Source organism: Agelaius tricolor, unplaced genomic scaffold (assembly GCF_023055355.1).
Source record: "Agelaius tricolor isolate 1412-34295 unplaced genomic scaffold, bAgeTri1.0.p SCAF_22, whole genome shotgun sequence".
Classification (NCBI taxonomy): Eukaryota; Metazoa; Chordata; class Aves; order Passeriformes; family Icteridae; genus Agelaius; species Agelaius tricolor.
The window spans coordinates 6,404,317-6,417,913 of NW_027269282.1; the positions used below are offsets into that span (position 1 = coordinate 6,404,317).

A 13,597-nucleotide genomic window follows, 5' to 3' on the forward strand; every position below is an offset into this window, starting at 1 on the left:
AAGAAAAAAATTTCCTGTAGCTTCAGCAGCAGTCCAGAGAAGCTCATGCTGTAACAGCAAATTCTCACTTCAGAGTCCATCCACTGGCAAAGAGAAAAGCAGTTTCTGTAGCACTCAGTCCTCCTCTTTCCTCTGCTGAGAGTACCTACACTCCTAACTTTTTAAGGAAGCTGTTGGCAGCCTAGTCCCTTGGCTGTTCATCCACTGTACTGGTTGAAAATCCCTCCTACCATGGCAGTACTGCTAATTCTGACTAGAACACCACCTCTCCCAGCTCCAGCCTGCTATCCAATGAATACAGGCAAGGTTCTGGTCTGTTTTAATTCAATATTATGCCATTTCAAACTGCTTGCCTTTCCAATCTTCTTACTGAATGCAAACGTGATTCTTTTAAGTCCCTGACTACAAAGGCCTTTTCCTAAGCACATGCACTACTAATGCTGGAATTTAATTTCATAAAATGGGCAGAATTTGACCCAAACTCTCAATACTTATGTTGTAAATAGTCAAGAAAGAGGAAAAATACTTTGTTTCAGCCAATTACAAAACACAAGTGAGATGACAGCTAAAGAAACACATTAAATGATAACTATAGGAATCTTCCACTGAGGTGTGGCTGCCTAGAAGACTTCACTAAAAACAAGGGAAAAAATAAAGTGTGCCTTGTCACCTAGTAACTATCACAATGGGGTTCTTTACAACAAACAGATTAAAGAATGACAGAAATCTGTGCCTGGGGTGGTTCTGTAAGCAAACTTAAGGTCAAGGTCCTGAGAAACAGAAATCACTGCCTAAAGAGAAAAAAAAAAAAATAGTTACACCTCAATGTCTAAAAATACTGCAGAGAGAGGGGCAAAAAAGGGCAGGAAGGAATAATGCTTCACACACAGGTGAGTGCAGATACGAAACCTTGTTCAACCCAGGCTTGAAATGAAAGTGAAAAGCATTGAGCTAAGTGACTCTGAGGCAGAAAACCTTCTGAAAGGGGAGTAATAAAAACTTAATACAGCAAATGCAGTTTACTGGACACCAGACACATTCAACTACACATTACATAACATAATGGCCAGTAGCAGTCAATTCTTTTAGTTCCTTTCAACAAGAAAGGGTTTTGCATCATCTTTGGGCAGATGTTCTCCACGCCTGGCTGTGCTCAGGAATCATCTACTCTCCAAAAAATACACATGCAATCCACAAAATTGTGAAAAAGCATTTCTCACTCCAGCTCAGACCATATTTGCTGTCTACTACTGGGTATCTAAAAAGCATCCAGACAGGTTTTATAGGATATGAAATAAGCTCATTTTTAAACAGAAGCACAAGGTAGCTTTCCTCTTTCCATTTTGCATCAGTCACAGCAGAGCATATAGATTTCCTTTAGTAATGCACTAAAGTCTCAGAACTACTCAGAGGTGCCACAGAGTTGTGATGCACTTCAGAGAGCAGGTGGGGGACTAGGAAAGGAGTGATGCAGTGCTCCAGCAGTCACAGGCAGATGACTCCAACACTCAGCACTGTCCTAAGTACCATGACATGGCCTGGCAAGCAGCTCAGTGACAGAAAAACCTGGTGACACCAACACAAGCAGCCCAGGTTCCCAGAAGTCCTTACTGCTCTTATTCTGATGTCACCTCAGGACTCAGAGCTGCTTTGTCACTGCAGTGTGTGCTGTAAACTTGCTAAGGAATCACTGCACACCTCTAAACAAAGTCCACATATTTACAGGAAAAACCTACCTAGAAAATAAGGCCCTTGCAATTGCTTCAGAGCAATTCTCTTCATGCTGTAATTTGTGATCTGTACTTCCTGGTTCTTTCTCAAGAACTGGATGAGAACTCACAAAATTCCTGCTGTTGCTCTTTATTTTCTTTTCCAAGATGGCACATTCTGAAGATCAGTGCCACTGAAAATTCATCATAAAAATCCAAGCAAACATCCTTAAGCAGTAGTCTCTTCAAATGCTCTGTAACACTCACTATCCTTCCATACTGGCTCTGGTTCAGGTTTAGTGTCCAGTGGCAGCAACCAGGCAAAGGGATGCTTGTCCTTTGGAGAGTTTCTTATGGAAACAGCTAGAAAAGGAGTTTATTCTTAACATTCTCAGGCTCCCCAGTGAGAGCTAATAATGACTTCTTTTCCCTAGTACCACCCCAGAAGAGTGGGCAGCAGCACATAGCTGAAATAACCAGCTGTCTGTCCCAGGCACTGTTACTGCTCTCTAACACATTCCAACTGATTTTACAAACAGCTCTGCTCTTCTGCATCCTTCTCTCCAATTCAACCAAAAATGCCTGTTTGTGGGTTTGCAGAGATTTTTGTTTGCCAGCTGATCCCAATGTTGTGGGAGCAAGAAGGGTAAAAATAGCTCCATTTTGATACTGAAGGTGCTGGATGCAGACATCTATGAATCACTCCAGTTTTGGCAAAACTGAATTTAGGAAAGCAGACATACAGCCTGCCTACATATATAGAAAGTTGTGGGGTTTCTCTCTGCAGAGCCCAGTACTAGACTAACAGAAAATTCTACACCCCAGCTCAACCAGGTAGAAATGTAATGCTTTCACAATGAGTGCCCTGTTTGCTCACCTGCAATACTTCAGAAACCAAAGCAGAGCACTGAAGCCCCTGAAACTGTAGCTGGTCTCAAGAGATATGAGGAACTGCTCACTTTTAGTACTCTGGCTTTCTAACAGCCCTCCAATCAAGAGGCCTGTGCACTGATACGTGTGATACCTGAAAAAAGAAATACTTTTAACTTACTTGTACAATCTTTCAAAGACTATCCAATAATACAATATAAAGGTTAAAAAGCCAAGATACACACACCAAAAGGCTACTAAAAAAACTCCCAACTACCAGCTAAATCTAGAACTGGGAGGTCTGGAAGACAGATTATTTTTTTTTTCACAATGAAAAGCATTATCCTCATAAAATTTTAACTGCCAAGAAAATACTGACTTTTTTTTCCAGTACCAACCAATAGCAAATTAAAATGCAGTCATGTGAATTTGCAAGAGGAAGTTATGTGCATTTTACAGCTATTTTAAAGATTCACATTTACACCTCAAGTCACATTGTAAATCACTCCCCCACTACTCCAGCCCTCCAACTACCAGGTAAAGCTCTCAGCAGCCTGCCCAGACACACCCATGGACTGGACTCAGCTACAAATAAAACATCCACTATGTCTTACAGTGTTCTGTGTCTTGACCTGTAAAAGCACTGAGCACAAGTAGTTCCCATCTTAGCCACAACTTGGAGGTGAGCTGAGACTTCAGCTCTTCTGCTGGAATGGAATCTAACATTTAGTTCACATGCAAGCAAGAACTGCCTTTTATTCAGTAATACTGAGCAGTGTTTCAAAACACACCTTTTTTCTGACATGATTTTCAAAAATTCTTATAAGGATCAGCAATGCCCTAAACCTATCCTGAGACAGCAGTTTTACATTTAACCCTTGGAAGTTGTTACTCAACAATAATCATGATTTTACAAAAGGAATCTAGTGTACATGCCAACTCAGGATCAATATATATGCCACCATTTAAACTACTCTGCCTCCTACTCATTCACATTAAAGAATACATAATATCAAATTCCAATCCACAGATTGATTTTTATACATGGTTCATTACACTCAAGAATCCCCTCTTGGAAGCACCTCTGTCCATGTAAGCAGCTACTGAAGCTCATGAAGCAAAGATAAATACATAACTTTACCAAAAGCACATTTACCATTTATAGTGCAGTAACAGGCTGGTTCTTTCCCCAATCACTGCAGTACAGACTAAAGGCTCTGCTGAAGAGATTTTTTACACTGCTTTACATTTCCACTCATGCATCCATGAAATGAAATGACATATGACTGAAATGTCAACAATCAAAAGACTTTCATGATAAACTCTGATGCTCATCAGAAGACCCCACTAAAAGCAAAACCTGCACATGAGCACCATTTGCTGAGTTCAGTTACAGACTCACTTCCCTCTTGCAGGTTCCTGAGCAACAAAAAGGGAGAGTACGAGTGCTTTAGCCAGTTCAATTGCAAATTCAAGAGTTAATGTGAGATGCAGTGTAATCCAGTCTAACACCAGAGATGGACTTTGTATTTCAAAGACTTAACTAGGATTTATTGGCTGAAGAATACTGAACAGAATAACCATGATTTGTAGAGTTTTCTTGACAAGTCACACACATGTGAAGCAACCAGCAACCCAATGTAAAAAAGCTTCACAAATGCTCCAGCATTTATTAGAAAGAACAAAACTTGCCTGAACAGTTTGCTCCACAAAGGTCTCTTTGTCTCCTTTAACTATCATGCTATAAAATATTTCATTAGAAACACAATCTTAGATGAATCACAACAGAAAAATAAAGTACTTTCTATTATCTTTAAAGACATTTTCCTAAGCCAGAGATATTAAAGTAACCATTAAGAGCCAGACAACTGTCAGAATCAGTTGCCATTTTAATTCAATTCCCAACCTATTACACTCAGGTAAGAGATGAACCTGTTAGACAGTTTATGTGCTACCATGTGTATAATGGCAACCCAACAAGATTGCTAAAGAACAATTCTGGGGTATGAAAACATTTCTAGCTTCTTACAGTTGTGTTGTTCATTGCAAAACACAAAATGCCTCTCTTCGAGAACTTTTCACATCTTTATTACACAATAATCATTACTTCAGCAGAATAAATTGCTTTTCCAAGTCAGTGCCAACTTGTCATTGCATGAGAACTCTCGGTAAGAATTTTACATGACAGTAAGACTAAAAATAAAATTGAAGAGAAATTTTATCGTTTGTTTTAGCTCACTGTAATCCTAATAATACTTTTACCTAAACTAATCTGGACAGACTGACTACACCTTTTTACTTCACTTGTTGGGTGAAGTTTTTGGTTTCTTTTTCCTAAGGCTACTTTTTCCATAGCTACTGTCGACTAGTTATCACAGTGATCAGCAAAACACACCTTCCTATTGTTTCCAGTTAATCCCCAGCTTACCTGTGTTTTGCACAGTATCTTTCACAAGAACTCTGTCACAAATGGCTTTCTCAGACTAAGCATTACATCACCAGGTAACACTGCAAAACAGGGAAGCTCAACTAGAGACAACTCTGTTTTCAACTGAAGTTTGTGTAAGAAAAGTGGATTCTGCTAAAGTTCTGGTTTACATAAGATACAAAATGCAGCTCTACTGTACAGCAGCTGTGTAGAGACACAAATAATATGAATAAAATGAAAGGGACTGAGGCAAAAAGATCCAAAAAGCCAAATATTTTACATCATCTAATGTGAGATGAATTTCAAACTCCTTCTGGCTTCAGGTTTATATACTTGCTTACAATTCCACATCCAACATTAATCAGAGCAGCAAGCCACACAAGTTATGAAACATGCTAAAAGGAGATGAACTGGACTGGAAAGCATCACACAGCCTAAGAAAAACACAGAATTCTTAAGCTGAAGAAGAGATGATGCTGATCACCCCTGCTTGTACTCCATACAAAAAAGAGGGTGGCCATAGGTCTCACACACTCCCAGCCATTCTGTATTTACAGACAGCACATACAGGGAGCAAAAGAAACATACCAGAGTCTCACCCACACTAGGTGTCCCAATATTAATTCACTTTTGCCCAAGATCAAATAGAAGTGAAAAGCTGGCTGTACACTGGGACACAGAGTCCTCCAGCCCAGGCAGAACTTGACACAGCTTCTGACTCAACTCACACAAAGCCCTGCTTTGATGCATGTGCTTGAAGGGAAGGAGTGGAACAGTGAATATACACAGTGGGACTTGCAGGATTTCCTTGCTTTTATCAGTTTAATGCTTCAACTCAATTATTCTTCTCAGGTTTTTAATGTGACTTCATTAAACACCAATGGCAGTGCCAAGGTGCAAAGCTCAGCATTTCTATCAATTCTTTGAACATCAGACAAGTACTTTAGCAGACAAGGTTTACTCAGACTGTGTATTTGCTTTCCTTTGCTTACACCACAAGTTAGATAGTTGAACAGTAATGTACAATTCCTTCAAGGCAGCAGCAGGTTTTCTATCAAACTCATGCACAGGGTTAATCTTATGGTCATATTAACTCCATGTCTGGAGTTAACAACTCCAAAATAAAGTTCATCAGTTAAGGTTTAACAAGTGAGGCTGGATTTGCTCCCATCATAACACAAGTCATGGGGTACACCTTGAGAGTGTTATTTTTTTTTATTTTCAGAGGAAAACAACACCCCAGCAACAGCATCCTTTTACTGTGACTATCACATGAGGCTTGGATACCTCAGGGTTTGCAATCTTCTGGGTGTCTTCAGCACAGAACAACTCTTACAGCCCCAAGTCAGTAAAATGAGTCTCTACTTCAGCAACCAATGAATGCAATGCCAGCAACAGCACTACTGTCACCTTTCAGGTTTTGGAACCCTGCCTTTAGCTCTGCTTACAACAAGGCCAGGAGCAGCTCTGTCCTCACTAGAACCCTGTTTTCATTCACCTTCTGACACTGATAACATCACCTGTGCAAAGAAGAATGTCTTAAGGGAGGGGAAGAAATCAAATTTATGACTGAGTACACAACCTGGAGAAAGCACACATTCTATGACAGCTCTTCCACACCTGTAACAGAGCCATAGCTCTTGCTCACACTACAGAAGCCAGAGCTCTGGCAGTCCTTCTTACAAACCTGTAGTGTCATGGCACTGGTAAGACATGGATCTTGGCATATTTGGCACTGGAGATTGCAGCAAGTTCACTTCCAATGGCTCTTTTCAAATATTCTTTCCAGAACATGCCAAAAGCAGTAAAATTCCAGCCATGGAATTATTGTCTGTATGGTCACTACATACTGAAAAACACCATTTGGTGGGACAGTATAGTTCTACTGTTTTCAAACCTGACCTTCCTAGAGTTCCTCCAGTATCCCTGAAAACACATAAGTAAACACTTCAATCCTTTAGGATGTGAAAAAGTCAACTGTGAGCTCTATGGAAGACTGTAGATTAATTAACTTCTGTTAATTAATCTAAGACGTAGTATTATAGACAATATTGTTATAATATCAGTATCCCATGTACTTCTTGAAATTATGGTCATGATTTTCCCCTCTATTTTGACATTGATTTCTTTCTGATGAGTTTTTTTCATGCTCAATTTGAGGCAGCAGGTCTTGGACTATGACTCGAAGGTAGGTAGTATCCATGAGGCTATCCAATATTGTCTTTGGCAACTGGAAAATAAGTTCAGAGCAATTCAGCCCAGAACTAAGTACAGGATATTGCTTCCTAGACCCCACATCTACTAATTTAACATGCTTAATAACCCAATTAAATCCAAAAAACATTGCCTTTCTATTTTTCATAGCTCTTTTAAAAGCCAGCTTCAGGAAGTTCAGCATTAGCTTCATATAGCATTAAGCAACAGAACTGCTAATTAGAACCAAATTAACCACTCTCTGCATGTGGTTCTTCAGTCCTTTTCTCAACAGTTTGAAACAGTGAACCTCACAATGCCAACAAACATCCGTCAACAGCTCCAAATCAAATCTTATAAAATGACAGAAAAATACTGTTCTAAAACCAGACAAGAACAGATGACTGAAGATTTTCAGAAAGAGCTCAAGGCAATATACAACTAGTTCTTTATTTAAAATAAAACAAATGACATTTCAAATATCATCTAACACCCTCCTGAAACATCTTAATATGTTCAGTTTCTCATATCTCCAGAGCCTTAAGCATCTCCTCCCTAAAGTCAAGTGCAACATAAGCATTCAGTGCAGCCAGTGATCACATTAGAGAAACACAGAGAGAAACACAGCTGTGGCTCACAGTTTCAGTCATTTCCTTATACAACAAAACATACTGGGACAGGTGCCATACCTGGATTTTTAGTGTATTCTGCCTGCAACATTTGAACTTCTAAAAAGCAATTCTAGAAGAAGATAGAGCAAAGCAGCACTAAAGGTGGAATGCCATACTTCTCATCTTCACACATTTCAATTCCCTAAGAAATCCTCTTTTGGTCTGCACAGAGTCTTGCTGGAATCAGACTGGTGTCAGACTCACCTGTGCAGACTATTTTCCGGGACAAGAGCCAAAATGCTCAAGCCTACATCACAATCATTTTGCTGAAGTCCTTCTTTCAAACCTAGAAGGGCAGGCAGCTTTTACAAATACCATCTGCAAAAACAAGGACACGTACCCTACCGCAACACCGCAGCCGGCTCTAAAAAATAACCTTCATAACAGCTGCTGGGCTTTGTTATCTAATTATTTACCCATACAGAAAATCAACACGCAGTCAATGAAACAGCACAACGTAATTAACACCACGGAAAAGAAAGCTGTACAGAAACAAAGGGACTGCGAGCCAGCCCAGGAGCCTGCGCTCCCCGCTCGGAGGTCCGGACCGGGAAGGTGTTGCTATGGCAGGAGCTCAGCCCCGGCCCCGCTGTCACCTCGCTCCCTCCTCCTGCGCCTCGCCCGCGGCCCCGGCGCGACCTCTGCCAGCCCAGCGCCGCCACCTGCACAGGGACAGCCCCTCGCCACCGGGGCAATTCTGCCTCCCGCCCGTCCTTCCCCCGCCCCCGCGTCCCCCAGGGTTTATCTGCCGCTGACAGTGAAGCGGATCAGCGGCCCCGCCGCCCCTCCCGAGCCCGCCGGGCAGCGCCCGGCCCGTCCCGTCCAGCGCCCTCGGCCGCTCCGCGCCGGCCCCTCGAGGAGCCCGGCAGTGCCCGCGCGGCTGGGGGACCCCGGCAGCGCCAAGGCGCCGGCTCCGAGCATCCACTCACCCGCCCGCCCTTGCAGCGGCTCGGCCCTCACCTGGTCGCTACACGGGCAGCAGCAGGAGCAGCGGCGGCAGCGCGGCCATGGCGGGCACAGCACAGTCCCGCTCCCCGCCGGCCGCCCGGCCCGGCGCGCTGACACATCAACAAAGATGGCGGCGGCGGGCGGGGCCCCGCGGCGGCGGGGGCGGGATCGGGATCGGGATCGGGGCAGCCCCGGGCGGCGGGGCCGGCCCTGCCCTGCGGGGGCCGCTGTGCCTCGGGATGGGCTGGGGGCGAACGGGCCATCGCGGCGGCCACCGCGACCAGCCGGTGACGCGGGACCCGTCTCGTCGCCTTCCCTCGCCCTCGTGCTGCTGCCGCGTTCCCACCCGCGCCACCGAAAGCCCGCGATCCACTGACGGAGCGAGAAGGTGCCAGCGGTTGGATGTAGGACATGGTGCTGCGATGTTAGTGCGCTCGGCGCCAGGGGACATTTAGGGTGCACATTAGGAAGAATTCCTTCACAGGAAGGGTGATCAGACACCGGAACAGACACCCCAGGGAGGTGGTGGAGTCACCGTCCCTGAAGTGTTTGAGGAAAGCCCGGCCGTGGCACTCAGTGCTCTGGTGGTGTTGGGTCACGGGCGGGACTCGGTGATTTCAGAAGTGTTTTCCAACCTAATCGATTCTGTCATTTAACACAAGACAATTCCAGGCATGCGTCTATAAATTGTTTCAGTCTGGATGGGTTGTTTTTTCCCTTCCTATTTAAACATGTGTTTCTGTTAACAAGGGATCTCATGTCAGACATCCCATGGCACTGTCTAAACCCACAGCCCTGAGCAGCTGCCTTGCAGGAGGGATTCTTCACCCCAGCAGTTTTCAGAGAGATGGTTACAAAGATGCCTCTCCTTTTTTCAAGATCCAATGCACAAGTAATGACAAATAGAATCTTCCACCTTAAGTAAACAGCATCTCATTCTCCATAACCAACCCCTGCACATTATGTCAAAACCTTTTGCACCCACATACCATGCAAGAGTCAATCCAGTAATGTTAATAAACAGCTTCACTTAGCACCTGCTGGGACTTCATTCTGATTGGATTAAAAAAAAAAAAAAAGTGAAAATTTTGCTGGGCATCAAAAATCTGGACTGGATTTCACTGCTGGGATCAGCAGTTTTTCAGTGGAACACAAAGCTTTTTGGAATCCAGAGCATGGCATAAATGCCATTTTATTTAATAAAAAAGAAATTGAAAAAATACCTTAGCAGACAATCTGCTAAGTGAAAGGAGTTGTATTTGCTATACCAGCTCAGCTAAAATGAGCATTGGCACCTCTCCTTAAACATAACAATAGAAAAGCAAGTTAAAATTTCTGAATAATTCAGGTTGGAAGGGATCTCAGTAAATTACCTAGTCTAATCCCCTACTCATAGCAAGGCTAACTTTGATGTTAGATCAGACTGTTGCTTTATTTTGGCTAATTTATTTTTATATATGTATAAAAGTATACACATACCTACATGTATAAAAACATCACCTACCCAATGATGCAGTGATGATTTCTTCACTTGGTATCACAGATGACCTCCAAAGTAGAATGTGCTGCATAACTTCACTTACAAACATTAATTGAGAGAGTTATTTCAGAGCAAGATTTTTTTTCTCCATATTCTTTCTAGGCATTTGGAATTTCAGAGCTGCAACTGCAAATTTGGGGGTCCTAGAAAATTCTCCTTAAAACCTGTAGTTTAACCCAGCCAACAAGTAGGCCCCACAAAGCTGCTGGCTTACTCCCCTCTCCAGTTTCAGAATTGGAAGACTCAAACTTGTGGGTTGAGATAAAGACAGTTCAATGTGACAGAAAATAAAATAATAATCATGATAATATATACAAACCCAGTGATACACAATGCAATTTTTCACCACTTACTGACTGATGCCCAGACACTTCCCAAACTGTTCCCTGGTCAGCTATTCCTCAGTTTATGTACTGAGGATGATGCCATTTGGTATGGAATAATCTTTGGCCAGCTGGGATCAGCTGTCCCAGCTGCGTTTCCCCCCCTCTCCCACCCCAGCTTCTTGCTGGCAGGGCATGAGAAGCTGAAAGGTCCTTGACAATAGTGTAAACACTGTTTAGAAAAAACTAAAAACATTCATGTGTTATCAACATTGTTCTAAATCCATCCTAAATCCAAAGCACAGCTCTGTACCAGCTACTAGGAAGAAAATTAACTCTATCCCAGCCGAAACCAGGACAAAACATTTTAACTGATCCTTTAAAAGAACAGTGGAATTGTAGAAAAAAATCAATCTGTATTGGGCTTGGAATAACCTTTCAGTGCCGTAATAACTATAAATCTTTCAGTGTCCATTATTCTGGGAAACCTAATACTGCTTCAGGTAAGCAAGCAATGTCCTAGCCATCACCTCTAAGCAGCAAAGGAGTCAGTCATATATCTTTAAAAACATTAATTTGAAAGCACAAATGGAAGTAGGTTGCAGAGAACACTCATGCCCTCAACTTTAACCTCCAAATAACACTTTAAAGGCAAATGTCTAGCCCTTGATTTGCTTAAATTATACTGTGCATTCCATCTCTCTAAAAATACATAAAAAATCAGGTGTGAAACAGAAATAAGTCAAAATTGTCTTTTTTCAGAAAGCAGTGCCATGCAACGCTCACTTGCTAATTGCCATGCAGCAGAAGTCTAAGCTTTGCTTTCAGAAAGGGTTCTTTGCCACCACTGCTGCTGTTCTGCAGCTGAGCTGCAAAGTTCATACTGCTGCTCTGTAACACAGTCACTTCAGTGCCCAAATGCTTCTTTTCTTATTTGGTTTTCTAGTTGTTTAAAGACAGAGACATCAGTATACTCTGGCCCTAGTCTTTTTAAGATTTGTGCTTTTACTTTGCTGTACACTTTGTCTGCAGTCCCACTGATGTTACCTGTGAGTGTTTAGTGTGTTCCAACAGACCTGGCAAAATTTAATCTGATTTTTGCCTTTTACTCTGGGCATTTTTTAGAGAAGGATTAAAATCAGGTTAAGAAAATAGAGCCTGGTTAGTGCAGTTCTTCCTTAAAGGCAGAAGAAAAGGACTTTTTGTACTCAGCTGGACTCCCCATAGCTCTAGTCCCAGAACTGATGCTGAGAGTTCTGACTCTTATAATACCTGTGCTTAAGCCACATTTTCATGTGAAGAGTCTATCCCCAGGAGGTGGCCACAGATACTTAGGGAATGATAGTGACAGGTCACAGAGTCCTTCCCCAAACCACTTTTACATGATGTTAAATCAAAATGAATTACTGGACCTCCTAATTAGCCAGCCATAGCTCTTATTTGGCATGTACAAATGCTGAGGAAAACAATTCCTGAGTGAGAGAACTTGCCATCTGAAAGACAGGCAGTCCTACACAACAGACTTGTCTGCTGCAGACAAGCTCTGCATTGCAGAGGCAGAAGCAGAATTTGGCCCACATATTCAAAAGGTTGTAGTTCTGGCTTTTGGCTTATGCTTTATTATATAAGAAAAAGGAAAGGAAATGTTCATCTGATTGCTCATGTTTTAGATGACATTTGTTAATTATCCAGAGTATTTCTATAGCTTTGCCCTCTGAAAGGGCTTACAAAGCTATTTTTTCTCCTTCAGCTAAAGTGTTAGCAACTCCACTTTAAGGGAGAACAATGAGGTGGCTCAAACAGCAGATGTGCTGAGTGATACCCCACACTCCTCTGAGACCACTGGTGTCAAAGGACCAAAGGAGTAAAATGTTTCACATAAGAATAAACAGCCATTGCAATAATCTCCCCAAAGAAATGGTGGATTCCCAATGCTGGACAATTTTAAGATTCAGCTGGACAGGGTGCTGGATCATCTTGTCTAGATGTTTTAAGCTATAAAGAAAGCCTAATTTTTTTTTTGAGAGAGAGTTTTGAATGACAGAGAAGTATTTCTTAGTGCCTACCTGGTATTAGTTCTTCCTAGGCATGAGGATTACTGGGCTAATCTTGGGGACAGAGGAACAAGAGGCAAGGAGATGATGAAGGCTGTGTGACCATGATCACCCTGTCTCCCCACAATCTCCCACATAAAGGTGTGTGCCTACTCTGATATGCAATACTGAACAATTTGCCATGTGGGTTTCTTGAAATCCCACCAATTCCTACCTAGTTTTCCTTCTTGTTGTAAGGGCAGCCTCTGATCCACTCAGCTTTGCTCAGGCTGGAGGTTCATGTGAGCCAGGAAGAGTCTTTCCTCTGACTTTATTAGGTGGTATCTTAACCACTGAGAGAAAAACTCAGCAGCCCTCAGATGTGTTGTTCACTTCTTTTGAGAATGCTTAGTTTGGCAGACAGGATCCTAGACTTAAATACAGATAATTTAGACTGAAACGCTGTCACAGCCAGATGCCAAATGACTTAAGGCAAAATAGCTATGCTTCAGCTACTTCTCTGTGAACAGAGATAATTATTCCCTGCTGTACAGAACACGTAACAATAAAATCCATCACTGATTTTATACACGTTAATAATAAGTACAACAATATAGGCACTAAAATAGATCAGATTAATTTATTTTTTGGTGAAAGCTTAATTGCACAGCACTGAGAACACCTGAGATCATGTCTGAGTAGTAGCATAAAACTGCAGCAGTCTTGAGGATGAAGTATATTTTCCCATGAAGATGGGAGACAAAAGTTGAAGAAAAGGGGAAAACACCTTGTATAGAAAAGAAAGAGGAAAAAGGACAAAGGGAAATGAGAATAGGTTAGAAATGGGAAATGAAGTGATTTATGTTCTTGGCTGCAGGGCGA

At 42.3% G+C, this 13,597-nt stretch overlaps 1 protein-coding gene across 3 annotated transcripts in view; it reads right to left on the reverse strand.

Moving 5' to 3' along the window:
- CCDC186 (coiled-coil domain containing 186) overlaps nt 1–8,990 on the reverse strand; it is a 35,433-nt gene extending 26,443 nt beyond the window's left edge. The window contains exon 1 of one of the 3 annotated variants that reach the window (XM_071446415.1): nt 8,832–8,990. The gene's annotated coding sequence lies outside the window, so the exon portion shown is untranslated. Of the gene's footprint in view, nt 1–5,007; nt 5,088–8,800 lie in introns of those variants that run through there. The other 2 variants (XM_071446417.1, XM_071446416.1) reach the window with 2 other exon arrangements.
- Between the last annotated feature and the right edge of the window lie 4,607 nt (nt 8,991–13,597).